This window comes from Pleurodeles waltl, chromosome 10 (assembly GCF_031143425.1).
Source record: "Pleurodeles waltl isolate 20211129_DDA chromosome 10, aPleWal1.hap1.20221129, whole genome shotgun sequence".
Lineage (NCBI taxonomy): Eukaryota > Metazoa > Chordata > Amphibia > Caudata > Salamandridae > Pleurodeles > Pleurodeles waltl.
Window position 1 is genome coordinate 1,045,056,312 of NC_090449.1, and position 14,739 is coordinate 1,045,071,050.

At 46.3% G+C, this 14,739-nt stretch overlaps 1 protein-coding gene across 2 annotated transcripts in view; it reads right to left on the minus strand.

Annotated features, from left to right (window-relative positions):
* The window catches only part of RARB (retinoic acid receptor beta), a 292,516-nt gene that overhangs the window by 221,104 nt on the left and 56,673 nt on the right, over positions 1-14,739 (minus strand). The gene's annotated exons all lie outside the window — the stretch shown is intronic.

Sequence of the window (14,739 nt, forward strand, 5' to 3'; positions counted from 1 at the left end):
AGTTTAATCCCAGTTTCGCAACTGGACCAGTTTGTCTCTGGTGGAATTGCTCAAAAGACCTTGAAGAAAAAAAAACACGCACATACACACACACACGCACACACGCTTGCTTTGTAAACTGGGGTTGCCCAGTGTCAGTGCTTAACGTGACGTGTGTACCAGGGGGTCAATGAGCCCCACAGGAGGTTCAGTAAAGGGTCACAGGCGTTCCAATCAGTGACTAGGAGAATCAGCTACAGCGGGTTGAGGCTGAATAGAGCTCAACGGAGGTGCCATTATCACGACTTTGCCAAGCAAAGGAGCCAGCGGGCAGAAGATGTCTGCTGCTGATAAAGCGCTATATCTAGGAGCCACGTAATGACTGCCAGACTGGATCGGTGGCACCTTCAGAAGTGACATGGGACGTCGCACATTTCCACTGGCCCCACGTGACCCGCACTTGCAAATTAGGGTGCATTTAGAGTGCTAGTGACGCGTTGTCCCCGCTACTGCTTGAAGATAGTAACAGTCATGAATTCCCTTCTAGAACGTTTTACATACATCATTTTTAGGGCTCCCAGTTTTATGGTATTTGTTTTTTTACATATTCGTCTGTTTGTATCAATTTTTTGTTAATTTTATCCATATTTATACATATTTATTATATATATTTCTTTTGGGGTTTTTGAGAAAATGATGTTGAAAGTGATATATTTCCACTTTTACTGACCCAACAAAATGTACACTCTTACTTGAATGCCCCTCAGGTTCCAGTAGAAAGGAGACCCACAGATGACAAATCAATACATTTGTATGAAAACATGCAGCTTTCAGTAACAGCTTTGTTCATATCTACTTCCGTTTAAGCGTTATTACTGAACTATATTTATTTTTACCCTTCTTTAGCTGTCAAGCCGAACTGCTATTGGCATGGCAGACATGACTTAAGAGCGTTCAGAATCACTCAAAAACAACCTAATTTCCGTTTTTATCCACATTTGAAAATACGGACAGGAAAAAAAATGTTTTCAGTCTGTATTTATCTGTAAAAATTCGTAAAAACTGAAAAATTGGAGCATGAATCATTTTGATTGGGGTCAGGGTGCAGGGGTTGTGCTCGGTCAAGGTGACCCACACCCTCGAGCATGCTGTTAGTTTGTGGAATGATGACTCCGCCCTTAAAGGGGTGTGATGTGCCCATTACACTGTCAAATATTATTTCCTAGGGGAGCCCTAACTTTACTGGGCTTCTAGGAGCGCGCAGTTAGGGTGGGGGTTAACATGGTTGCCATAGAGGGGCTTAAACATGTATGTAAATAGGCGACAGAGGAATAGGCTTGGGGAGGGAGTGCTTGGTGGCATATCACTCTTACATCATGGACTTCAAGGCGTCATTTATTTCCTGCCCTAGGCAGACAGTGTTTCACCTTTTCGATGTTGGTAATATGGCATCTCGATTGTACCCTATTATGGAGGCGCTATGGACTTCCAGTGCTGGCCGTACTCTGCTTGCTTTTTAAAGACTTAAAGATGCACCCCCCATTTCTTTCTCTGTGGCACCTTGTCAAGCCCCGCCCAAGACTTGACAGACATAATAATCTATGTCACCCCTACTTTCTACTCTAATCACAAGATAAAGGACTATTATCTAGTAGTTTTTGTGGTGGTCCTCCCAGCATCAAGATGATGTAATCGATGTCACTGTATCTTTTTATTGACCTTTTCAGTGGTTACCTGATCCCTCGTTGTCAACAGGACAGACAGGGCCTGATTTAGATATTGGCGGATGAGTTACTCCATCGCGACAGTGACTGATTATCCTTCCGCCAATGTCTCAATCCCATTGTATCCTATGTGATTTAGATGTTGGCGGACTGGATATCTGTCCGCGTTGTGACAGAGTAACTCGTCTGCCAATATCTAAATCAGGCCCTTACTGCATGGAAGGACCTGTGGAACCTTGCTGGCAACTGGAGGGCACAGATTCAGGGAACATGGGCACCCTTTTATGCCCACTCAATATCAACCAGACAGGTCCACAGAGACCACAGAGATCTGTCAACAAAGGACTCTAACAGAGTCTACCTTACAGGTCCCAAATAGTCGGATATTCTGAGCATTGACATCCTGTGATGACAATAGTGCGGTCTGGTCAGACGTATCACTCCAATTAACCAGTGGCGTTACAAAACCTGAGCGGGCCCCCCTGCAACGCACCTGGAGGGGGCCCCATCCCCCTGGACACAGACAGGGGCCTGCTGCCCATGCACAGTGTACTATGCTAGAGCTCGGGTACCACCCTCCACCCAAACCACAGGGGCTGTGGGGACCTTTGTTATACCACTGCAATTAAAATCTCCTAATCGCAATTATAAAAAGAATCACTGTAAAACAGTCTATAAAGTCAGAGATTCTATCCCTCCTCATTCTTCATTGATGCCTGTTACTGCTTGCAGATACATAATACCACAGACTGGAAGCCCTCCAGCCACAGTAAACATAAGAAATCTGACCAAAAACATACCTGAGAAAGTATCAACACAGTAAAGAGGCTTGCAGAGCTGTCAGCATAACGCATATCTTAAAAGTGGTGCATCTATCTCCCACACTTCGTCATTCAGCACGCAGCTAAGCTCTGTGTCCCATAACATGATAACCGCACCTCGTGGTTATCACACACAACATGGAAGCACTTCCCACATAGACTCAAAGCGAAGACAACACTCATCCAGCTACACATCCATACAGTGTAGTGTGCTACCTGCGAGGGCAAGCATTTGAGACCCCCACAAAGGTATAGTGAGCACTAAACATATACTACAAAACCGGTGGTAGATCATTCTCGCAGCTCGCCGCCAAAACGTGGAACACTCTTACCGCCCACCTGCGCCAGACCAAGGACATCCGTACCTTCAGGAAACTTCTCAAGACCTGGCTGTTCAAGCAGTAGCAGCCCTTCCCCCACACCCCCGCTTCTCCCCTCCCCTCCTCAGCACCTTGAGACCCTCACGGGGGGAGTAGTGCGCTTTACAAATTCCTGATTGATTGATTGATTGATATAATACCTGGACATGCCATCCTGTCAAGCAGACCGATTGCAGACCGACAAACCACAACAAAAAGAGGGCTTTTTTTTTTTTAATAACGGTGTTCAAAAGGGGTCCGGTTTGCCAAGAAAAGGAGAAACACACATCACTAATGACTTCATTTCTCCATGCTCTTGCCTCTCAGATCAATACCCCATTGGTCTCTGTAAATTCAATTAGGATCCATCAAGTACTCCCAGCAGGAATCAGAACATACCCCGCCTCCTTTGCATCCAAGGCACAGCCCTCTCTCTATATGTCTGGCTGTGGAATACAAACATGTAAATTTAAAATCCTCGCCAACCAGTGTCTTTATTCTTGAGTAAGCCCACACCCTTCTATAGTCACATCTAACAGGCTGTGTGACACCATTTCCTGTTCACAAAATTCAGAGGCCATTACTACCGATTACTACTTCGGATTACCATAATTTCACTGTAATAGGGTTTACATTTCAGATTACATTATTTCGTTTTTAAATTTGTAAGTAATTATTTTTAGGTTTTAACTTTGATTTTTTTTCCATTTGTACAAGTAGCCTCCAACACCCAGTCTATTAAATCCTATTCCTGCACACCAAAAACGACCGCTAGTTTAATATATATATATATATATCTCCTAGGCTGATGTTATAATAAGGGGGGGGGGGCATGCAGGCAACTCAGCTAAAAATAAAAAAATAAATAAAAAAAAACAAGATGCTGGCTCCTGCAGTACCTGGGAACTGGCAAGGCCATGCAGCACTGCGGCTGGCCTCGACAGCCCCCAACAAAAAAAATGGTGTCGGGGGGCCTTGGGTGGATCCTGCGGCATCCAAATTAATAAAAATACATTAAAAAACAAAAAACCTCCTGCAGCTCCTCTGCCACCAATGGAGCTGTTTTGATGCAGCCAGTGGGCCTGCGGGTCCACTGGGGCCCCCCCTTGCAAACCCCAGCAAATAAATAAATATCTGGGTATCCTGGGTGGGCACCGGGACTCCCAGGACGCACAAAATATAAATTAAAAAAATGAATAATAAACGAGCAGCAAGAGCCATTTATTTATTGTTAACTGGTCCTTACAAGGAATGCCTAAAATGCCCTGCTAGGTGTTTTTAAAAATACAAGCCAGGTAGTGACTCTAGAAGGGACAGGGGCCCCACAAAGATTTATTTTTAAGGTTGTGGGGGGCTGGAGGGAGGGCTGAAGCCCCCAACAACATTGAGGAAAAAAAACAGTAAGTGTCCTGGGTCAATAAATCCATGACCCCAGGAGAGATTACCATATTTTTTAAACACTCCATGCTGAAGCTCTACGCTCTTCAGCGGGAGTGCAGAATCCCCTTGTGGTTGGTTCAATAGTTGTACTCTATAGCTTGAAAAATATTTTTTTTCAAACGTAAAGACATGCTGATGTTTTTTGTTTACAAAGCTTTATTAACAATCACTTTTAATACACATTGAACTGTGTGAATTTATGAAATATACATTTCATTACTATTATTCGTCATTTTTTGACATAGACAAATGTGCTTTATATATGTTATGATTCTGGTCCCTTCATAAAGCCATTAGACCCACCTTTTAGGTCTCGGCTGTAGACGGCGCACATCCTTCATCCGAGCACATGCCCACCCATACCTGCAAGGCAGGCACAGGTAGTGAAAAGAGCTCATTTTGAATGTTTTGGACGTAGTGTACGACACAGTGATGTGACTTTTTAACACAGTATGTGCCACCACTGAGCACTTTGTTTTCTGGTTTTAATTTATTGACTACATGCACTGAGAAACAGAATTATTTTATGGGTTTTATCCTCCAATTCTCAGTGATTGATATGTGTGGTCTTCTTTAACAAGGAGGGAGACCAGTGACAATGCCAATACAAACAAGCATTTGCAAAGCCAATAGGTCTTGCCAATCTGAGAGCTGTAGGCACTAGCAGTGTTAATGCATTTGTGTATACCAATAAGAACAGCCCCTAAGCAATACAGAAATACATTCACTTTGCCAACGCCAATAGCTTTTGTATTGCTGTGACCTATTGGCTTTGACAATACTTGTTTATATTTTGCTGTTCTGACCCTTTGACAAAGTCTGAAGTTCTGCCTTACTTAAAATGACACCCTTTATATTCAGCCATGTGATCAGTGTGGGTCTGAGCACCAGTTCCTGGCCCAACCCCCGCTGCCCATAGCTTGTGCGTAACAGGGGAGTTGGCAAAAGAGTCTAGCCCACGGCCAACCCCAATGGGTGAATGGCCGAAGGCTGTGTGTGGCGTGGGATGTGCTGTTTGCGAGGGGTTGGATGTAGGGCCTGGGGTTAGGCACAACCGAACGGTTCCCTGTCCACAGGAGGCTAGACTCAGGGCCTGCCACAGGCCCAGAGGCCAACCCCATCCTGTGCATGGTCGACGGCATAAGGGGAGAGAGAAACACTCCTGTGGGTGAAGCCAAAACCCATTCGATGCATATTTTAGAACTTTGGTAACAAAAGGTCAGTCAGACACTTGCACTTTCAGGCCAAGCCTAAAAATTAACTTTAAATATGTGAATATCTAATATTTCTTAAGAATCAACTACTGCACCACATCCTCAATATTTTGTAAGGAGTAAGATGCCCTAGTCTCAAATGGGGATTCTCACGAGTCGGTTTTAGTGGAATGAACAGATGAGCTGTGCCTTTTCATTGTCCGCAGAACCTATTCTTTGGATCTTCCCACGATGTTCGATATTGTCCATCGTGACATTTGCCGGTTGTGATTGGCAAAGACGGTCATCATCCATCTCAAAGGCCATTTCACCCTTGAGGGGGCTGGCTGGAGCCATTTGCTGCTGGTTTTCGAAGGACAACCACCACCTCTATTGCCTCCGACCCCACTCCAGCTCCCTAGGGATTAATGCAGCTGGCGGGGGGGGGGGATTGGGCAAAAACAAGATGCCAGGAATACATTCTTTCTTCTTCAGATAAAAAATATCTATGTTTAATTCTTTCATATGAAAACACACCTTAGTGAAACATCATCGGTTTGCAGGTACCCCCCCCCCCCATATGTACCCCAAGCCTGACCCCAGTGCGGGACCAGGGAAGATCTCTTTGGTGCTTCCACCGCAACATTGCAGACATCCACAACAGCTTCAGCACCCAGACCCCCCAGCAACCACCCACACCACAGATTCACCTCCGACCAACCTCCTGCTCTCCTGGACTCCGTCAACAACAACGACACCATCGAAATCATTAACAACATCCACTCCGGCTCTCCATCTGCCCCATGCCCTCACCACACCCTCAACAAAGCAAGCTCCGTCATTGCACCCCAACTACAGAAGATCATCAACAGCTCCTTCAAGTCCGCCACCTTCCCGGAGAGCTGGAAACACGCTGAGATCAACGCCCTCCTCAAAAAACCCAAGGCAGACCGAAAGGACCTCAAGGACGTCCGGCCTACCTCCCTACTCCCGTTCCCGGCAAAAGTCATCGAGAATGCTGTCAACAGACAGCTAACACGCTTCCTCAAGGAGAACTGCACCCTGGACCCTTCCCAATCCGGATTCCACAGCAACCACAGTACCGAAACTGCCCTCATCGCCACCACGGACGACATCAGAACTATACTGGACAGCAGCTAAACCGCCGCCCTCATTCTCCTAGACATCTCGGCAACGTTCAACACCGTCTGCCACCACACCATACGTTCACGCCTCAGCAATGCAGGAATCTGCGACAGAGCCCTGGACTGGGTTACGTCGTTTCTCACCGGCAGAACTTATTCCTCATTATTCATGACCCAGCAAGTCAACGCCATCTCCTCCTCCTGCTTCAACACCCTCTGCATGCTCTGAATGATCTACAAATGGATCCCCACCGAAACCAGAAGAACCCTCACCCAAGCCCTCGTAAGCAGCAAACTGGACGACGGCAACGCCCTCTACGCATGGAACACGCCCAAATTCCAGAAGAGGCTGCAACGCATCCAGAACACCTCCACTCGCCTCATCCTGGACATCCCCTGTCACTGCCACATCACAGACCACCTGAAAAACATGCACTGGCTCCCAGTCAACAAGAGAATCACCTTCAAACTCCTCACCCACGCTCACAAAGCACTGCACAACACCAGACCAGAATACCTCAACAGACGGCTCTCCTTCTACACCCGGCATCTCCGCTCTGTCGACCTCGCAACCGTCCCACATGTCCACAGAACTACAACTGGCAGCAGATCGTTCTCACCACCAAGACGTGAAACACTCTTCCCACCCACCTGCGTCTGACCAAAGACCTCCTTACCTTCAGGAGACATCTCTAGACCTGGCTGTTCGAGCAGTACCAGCACCCTCCCCTCCCCCCCCTAGTGCCTTGAGACCCTCACGGGTGAGTAGTGCGCTTTACAAATTCCTGATTGATTGATTGATGGCCTCTCTATCTCTGAAACTCTCTCCTGCTGCCATTCTCTCGGACATTACCTTTTCCTCTCTCTACCTCCCTCCTACCTTCTCTGTTGCCCTCTCTGCCCCTCGTCCAGGGCTTTAAGTGGGGTGAAAAAAGTGTTGGGGGTGCGTGTCTCTAACAGGGGCGTAGGGCATAGCATAAACATGTACACTAAATTTCTGTGATTTTCATTGTGCGCCACCGGAATAGTGTTTCTGGGCCTCTCTAGGCTTTCCGTTATTGTATCCAGATACACAACTGTCATACATCTAAAACTGGCCAGGACTATTGGCTTTGTCAATGATTTTGTTGTAATTAATTAATATGGATTTTTTTTTTCAAATATGAGACTGTGAATTTCGACACTTGTGTACCCCCTTCACACAGGTTTGCGCAGAATCGAAATTGCAAGTGAAATAGGTGAACATTGTGAGGTGCGCTCTGCAGAGAGGGCAAGGACTGGATGGCCATCTATACTGAACATCTTTCTGACCCACTGACAGGTAGTGTGTGAACAGGCGCTACCTTTAGGCTGAACTCGAGAGCTCTCAATGGTGGCACATTGGAAACACCCGTAGGCGAGCGACTCAGTTCAAAGAATATGCTATACAAGAAAAATAGGACACATGAAAAAACACAACATTCTGGAAATAGTAAAGGCTCGTGCGAGACAAAGGTTAAGAAAAAACACGTGAAACATACAAATAAATTAAATCGCTGATATGAATTACCTTAAGGTTGTCACATGTATTATTCATAAATCACAGAGCCCGTTTGCCTCTAAAGTTCAGGACATGAATATGGGCCCCGATAGGGTCCGCTTCAATGTCCGTTTTTAATTACTACCGAGTCCGAGACACGGGCAGACCCGGCCCATTTAAAGCCCCGGTGGTGTTTGTAATGCGGTCTCGCCTGGGCTCCGAACACCATGTGGTTCTATGTACAGCACAAACTATTAGCATCTTCCAGCCGCCCCGTGGCGCTAGGTTTCCTTCAGAAAGAAACTGTAAACACTTCCCTGTCTGTGTAATGTGGTTACACACAGACCGAAAGGTTTACACACACAAGAACTTCTTGTTATGTGAAATGCTGCCCTCGAGGGCTTCCTGTCAAATGATACGGACAAGGTCCTGCGTGGGCCTTATTACTTGGTTAGTGTTCGGCTATTGTGGTTCTAACATTGCTTCTAGCCAGACCTAAAAAAGTATTGGAGTCCAAAAGGAATGAGTGCTGGGAATTGTCAAGGAGCTTCCCGTCCCAGCATGCCTTGCTTTGGAGAATGCGCCGCATTCACATCACCGCACGGAGGCAAATATGTGCCCATCTCAGGGTTGCTAACCCCAAGCGGGGACCCTACAGGACGCCCCCACACAATACGGCTCTTCAAGCCTCCCCAACATGTTTGGAATATTTTCAAAAGGTTAGCTAAAGTAGCAGATATGCCCTTTTAAAAGAAGGGGGCACCGTGTGCCTCCTTTTGTCAAAAGCTCATTTACCCTGGCCTAAACCTTGATGACAGATCCCGCCGTTTTACATCTTAAACTCCCCCCACCAGCCCCCGTCGATCTCGCGACGCGATCACCAAATCCCTTTCATTAGAGAAGACAGCGAGATGATTAAAATTCACATTTTTTTCTGGCCCATACCTTAGGGAAGGGTCAACCTGAGAGTGAACTTTGAAAATCACCCGCCATTCCCGGGACAGGATTTGTTCCAAAAAATTGAAAATGGCCGCCTGGCGGGAAAAGTGGCCACGTTTCAGCTGATGAGAGTGATGGCAGAAATGTTGCAAGTTTTGGTGGCAACGCTCCGCGCGCTCGACTCGTTTGTGGCCTCGCGAGGACCCGTAGGCCCGGATTCTTGCGTTGTTGGGTCTTGTTTTGGCCAAGGCGCGGCTGGCGCTTTGGGCACAAAGTCAAAAGCAAACTGCAAAGTTCAAGCAAAGTCCACGAAATTAGAGCCAGATTTCCTGAGGTTCCAGTGAGGTTTTCTGACTGCCACAGTGGTATTTGTAACTCTACCCGCGCTTTAATAGCAGCAAGCCTTGGAAAGCAGAAGTCTGCTGTAGGACATGGAGGCCAGACTAAATAACGAGAGGAGGTTTGTTTTTTGTTCTGATGGTAATGTCCCTGCCTGATAAGTCACCAAGATTGTCCTGTTATTTTCTTAGGCCTATAATTATTTTTACGGTTTGTGTAGCCCAATATCACTTTGTCTAGTAGTCTCACTAGGGCCAGCTGCAGCTCGCCCATTATTTGAGAAGTGGAGTTGCAATATGCTTCTACAAAAGTCAAAATAAAAGCAAAACGCTGATAACGAGTGCATATTTGGCCACTGGCATCGGGAGGGCTGGTCAGGGGGACACTTAACAGTTGTAGAAAAAATACACATTGCATCAATCATGGTCCAGCAATACATTTTGAGGTTTTCACATCATCCCTCGATGGTATTATAGGTTCAAAGAGCATTAATACCATGTTAAAGAGCATCTTTCTGCCTCCCTCTGCCTCTACCGCCAATCAGTGTTAAGAAAGCACAAGCAAATTCAATTGTGGACTGGCAATTAAACCTAAAATATGCTATTACTATCCAGGCCAAAGCTGCTCACTTTACTCCAAAAGATGAAAAGCTGAGTTGTCCCCTTCTGAGATTCGAAACAAATACAAGTGCCTAGCAGGCAGACCCCATCAGTAGGCCTTTTCTATAGACAGGTGTGCCCAAGCTAACCCGCATGTAGTAGGTAATGAGTGTGGTTATTTTCACAGATAAGGACCTAGAACACTGTTCGAGAAAAAAAAGAACAGACGCAAACTTCTTCCAGAAAAAATGTAAAAATTGTGGTATATTTTACAAAGTAGAAAGGAGGTCTGCTCCTTGAATGCCCTCTCCTTATTGGCCAGTTATTGGTGGATCGCCCCCAAAAAATGAATAAAACAAGGAGAAACCATGGTAAGGCAGGTTTATCTCTTTCTCACCCACACATGTTTGGCATTTTTTACAGAACAGCGGCCTATAAGCGCTGATCGGGATCCATCCTATATCCTGGGAAGCAGTGCTTAATTTATAGATAAAAACGTGCCGGTGCCCAAAGGTCTCCTAAACACGCGGCTGGTGCACTTAAATGTGGGAACACAGAATACTGAGGCAGAGTAATCCTGAAGCCATCTTGGGCCTCTTCAATCCATTTACAGCCTCTCCCTGCCCCTTCAGCTCACTCCTGCAGCTTTCTGCTTTCTCCCATTGTGACGCTTTTTCGACTTTCCCATATGTGTCTTTTGCTCGCAGTATATGCTTGAGGCAGAAAAATAAGCTCCGGCCCTCAAAAATAAGCGCAGGTGGCGTGCACCAGAAACCACAAGCACAAATTAAGCACTGCTGGGAAGCTCAGACCGCTACCTGGGTCAGCAGGAGATAAGAGGCAGCAGCATCCTTTCACCCAAGGAAACCATCTCGTTGCAGCCGCATCGCTTGTTTCGCAGGGTGTCTCTTTCTGAAAGAACATGTAAAGGCGATGAGCTAGTTGGCTGCAGTGGAGACGCACACATTTGTCTCAAGGGCAGCCTTCAATGTGCCGGTCACTGGGTCAATAAAATGAGCTGCTCCTTGTTAAGGTAGAGCCTTTGCGCGCCATCCCTCACTCCTAGCACACAAAGCCGCCACCATCGTTAAGTCTGGCCTAGACAGCATTTAGCTTACCTTTGTCGAAGACCTATTGTGTACAATACCAACCCTGAGAGTGGGCTTTGGGTCAGCCCATGGCTTGTCATTTGTTTGCTTTCTTGTCAATTTAATTGGCTTTTTTTCCTTATCTGGTGTCTTTCCTCTTTTCTTGCAGGACTCGTCTGTCTGTGGGTGAAAAGTGTCAAAACTTACAGTGGGCTTAGAGCCTGCTAATAAGTTATCATGCACCCGAGGAGAAGGGAAGGGGAAGAGAAAGAAAGAAAGTAGAAAGAGAGAAAAAGAAAGACAGTAGAAAGAGAGAAAAAGAAAGAAAGAAGGCAGACAGCAAGAGAAAGAAAGAAAGAAGACAGAGAGAAAAAACGAAACAAAAAGACAGAGAGAGAAAGAAAGAAAGAGAAAAAGAAAGAAATAAGAAAAAGAAAGAAGACAGAGAAAAAGAAAGAAAGAAGACAGGGAAAGAGAAAGAAAGAAGAGAGAAAAAGAAAGAATGAAGAGAGAGAAAAAGAAAGGATGAAGGGAAAGAAAGAAAGAAAGAAGAGAAAGAAAGAAAGAGAAAGAAAGAAAGAAAGAAGAGAAAGAAAGAAGAGAGAGAAAGAAAGAAGAGAGAGAAAGAAAGAAGAGAGAGAAAGAAAGAAAACAGCAAGAGAGTGAGAGAAAAAGAAAGAAAGAAAAAGACAGAGAGAAAAGAAAGAAAAAGACAGAGAGAGAGAGAAAAAGAAAGAAAGAAGACAGAGAGAAAGAAAAAGAAAGACAGAAAGAAAGAAAGAGAAAGAAAAAAGAGAGAAAGAAAGAGAGAGAGGAACAAAGAAAGAAGAATGTGTCTCTCTGTTGGAATGCAGAGATGTACTTGGGCATTTTTACCAAGGGCATCAGAAACACTTTGCCCATCCCTAGTTATGGGCTCCAGGTCTCCCATGCAGGGGTTGGGGGAGGCAGCTCATCTGGTCCCAGTTCTTGGAGCGGTTGTCCCTTTATAAGTGCAGGGTTGGGTGAGCCGCTCGCACCTGGCATGGGTTAGCCATAGATGTTTGGAGCCTGAGAACTACGCCTGGTTTGGTACGCGGCATATTTAGGGTCCAATTTAGATATTGGTGGACGGGTTACCTGTCCACCGAAATCAAAATCCCTTTATTTCCTATGGGATTTCTATTCCGGCGGACGGGATATCTGTCACCGTTGTGATGGAGTAACCCGTCCACCAATATCTAAATCAGGCCCTTGGTGAAAAAAAGATGATATAAATTCCTCCAGCCTGGCCCAGACTGAAATAAGGCTGGCATAGCCATTCCTACAGTGTTGGGAATGCAGTGTGAGGAGGGCATTCTGTGGTGTGGGAGGGGATGGGCATAATTATGGAGTCTCTTTCTCAACAGCCCAATGACCTGACTGTGACCCAGAGGAGGTCAGCGCCATCTGTGCCACTCTGGTTTCAGACTGCAAGGTTCCAGGAAGTGTTTTATCGGGTACCCATTTCCCACCCCCCCCCCATGGGACAGGTGGGGAACGAAGACCCTTGCAATCCCACCAGAAAACAAAAGAATACCATTGGTGGATGCATCCCTCTCCACATCTCCCAAATCCTGCCACCCAAACACACGTACACACACAATCCACCACCCCAAACACTCGCAGCCCACCACTGGAAACACACGTACACACACAACCCACCACTCCAAACATGTAAACACACAACCCACCACTCCAAACACACATACACAACCTGCCACCCTAAACACATGTACACACTCAACCCACTACCACAAACACACGCAGACACAACCCACCACCCCAAAAACACATACACACACAATCCATCACCCCAAACACCTGCACACCCACAACCCACCCCCCCAAACACACGTACACACACAAGCCACCACCGCAAACACACGTACACAAACAACCCACCACTCCAAAAACACGTATACACACACAATCCACCACCCCAAACACCCGCAGCCCACCACTGCAAACACATGTCCACAAGCAAACACACGTACACACACAACCCACCCCTCCAAACACAAACACAACCTGCCACCCTAAACACACTCAACCCACCACCCCAAACACAAGTAGACACAACTCACCACTCCAAAAACACGTACACACATAATCCACCACCCCAAACACTTGCAGCCCACCACCGCAAACACATGTCGACACGCAAACAGACGTACACACACAACCCACCACCGCAAACACCCTCACACCCACAGCCCACTACTGCAAACACACGTACACACACAACCCACCACCCTAAACACACGTACACACTCAACCCACCACCCCAAACACACATACACAACCTGCCACCCTAAACACACGCACACACACAACCCACCACCTCAAACACACATCTCTCTCCCCCAACCCTCAAGCTACAGAAACAGCTCACAACAGTTACTCTATGTCCCTTGACCATTATGTGGAGGAAACAAAATCTGATTTTCCCGTAACCTCTAGCACGCAGTCAACAGCTTCTTTTTTCCCAAAACGCAGATTTTGAGAGTATCAGGTCCAAAGAAGACTGGAAAGCGAGGCGCTTGCTGCACCCCATAGCTCAAAAAACCACACCTCTGTTGCTAAAAACAAAAACAAGACCCTTCCAACCACACACCCCACAGGGTGTAGGCTACTATGAGTCTAACTCAATGTATTGCTAATCCCCACATCTGCCCGTTGCACAACAATGGCCCCGCCCCTTTAAATGCACATGGTTGACTGTGAAGAACCCACAGATGGCTTTGGTTTGTCAATGAAACAATACAAACTGCAATACATTGGAAAGCCATCGTTAGTGGATTAATTCAAGTCCTACTTCAGAAAGGTCTTGAAATTGCTGGTCACTAGTTAAGGTTCAACAGCACTGATTGGATGTTTCACCCTTTTGAGGCGATAACATGGTCACCAGTGACTTGGGTAATCCACAAACCAAATATCTACACTCCAAGAGGCAGTGAAATATAAGCAGTCAATGTATGCATTTATTCGGTTGGCATCGAATAATCATATCAGTTACTCGCTCTGCCCTCAGCACTTTGCAAATGTGTATAATTTCCATGTTTAATATAACACATATTGGAAATCCCAACCCTTGAGAAGGGTGAACCGCTCCACCTTGTCACTGGCATGGGGGCAACCACCCCTATTTAATACCGCTGGCACTGAGCGCCTTGAAGGGACCATGGAAACTAGGGTTCTCTCTGCCCGGTTCTCCATCTCTTAACAATCACCAACAATAGGCGTTCTAGAACTTTCGTTTGATTGATTGGTGACGTGGTCTGGGGTTTTGAGACATATTGTGACGTCATTCACCAGATGCCCCTTTAAATTTAAAGCTACTCTCTCCAGGTTGTGCCTCCCAGTTCTTCAATCAATCAGATTATTTGTAAAGCCACTACTCACTCGTGAGGGTCTCAAGGCGCTGGGGGGAGGGGGGGAAAGGGGGCTAGGGGGGCTGCTACTGTTCTTCCCTCAGTGTGGGGCTGCAGGCGCGGGCACATTTTTTAATAGGGTCAAAACTATTTCTAAGCTTAGGAAGCTGAAATTGCTGCTGGGAGATCAGAGAATGAAATG